Below are 426 nucleotides of genomic sequence, written 5' to 3'. Positions count from 1 at the left end.
TTGTGTCCATGAATGGAAAGCAGAATCTATACAGGCAACAATGTGAGAGCGCTGGGAGCAGCTCTATTTTTTTTTGTTTGTTTGTTTTGTTTTCCTTACCCAAATCCCTAGGCCAGCGGGTAGATCAGAAAGAAAACCAATTGCTAGAAGAGAGTAGCTAAGAGAATCCGAACTTGCTTAAAAGCAAGAAAAGTGGTGGCCAGACGAGGCGACTCAGAGGCATGACTCAAACGCGACGCTGGGGGCCATCAGTTTCCGGAGGCTGGGGGCGAGGCGTCTAACACATTTTAGGAAAGTACCAGGCTCGTGAAGGGCGACAGGAAACCTCCCCGGGGAGTCAGCTCCGGGCTCCTCGAGCTCTAGAGTTTGACTTCTTACCATCCACACCAGGAGGGGTTTCCAATCTCCTGGCTTCCCCTTCTTTCT

Source organism: Myotis brandtii, unplaced genomic scaffold, assembly GCF_000412655.1.
Source record: "Myotis brandtii unplaced genomic scaffold, ASM41265v1 scaffold525, whole genome shotgun sequence".
NCBI lineage: Eukaryota > Metazoa > Chordata > Mammalia > Chiroptera > Vespertilionidae > Myotis > Myotis brandtii.
Note: the sequence above shows the minus strand (reverse complement) of the source record.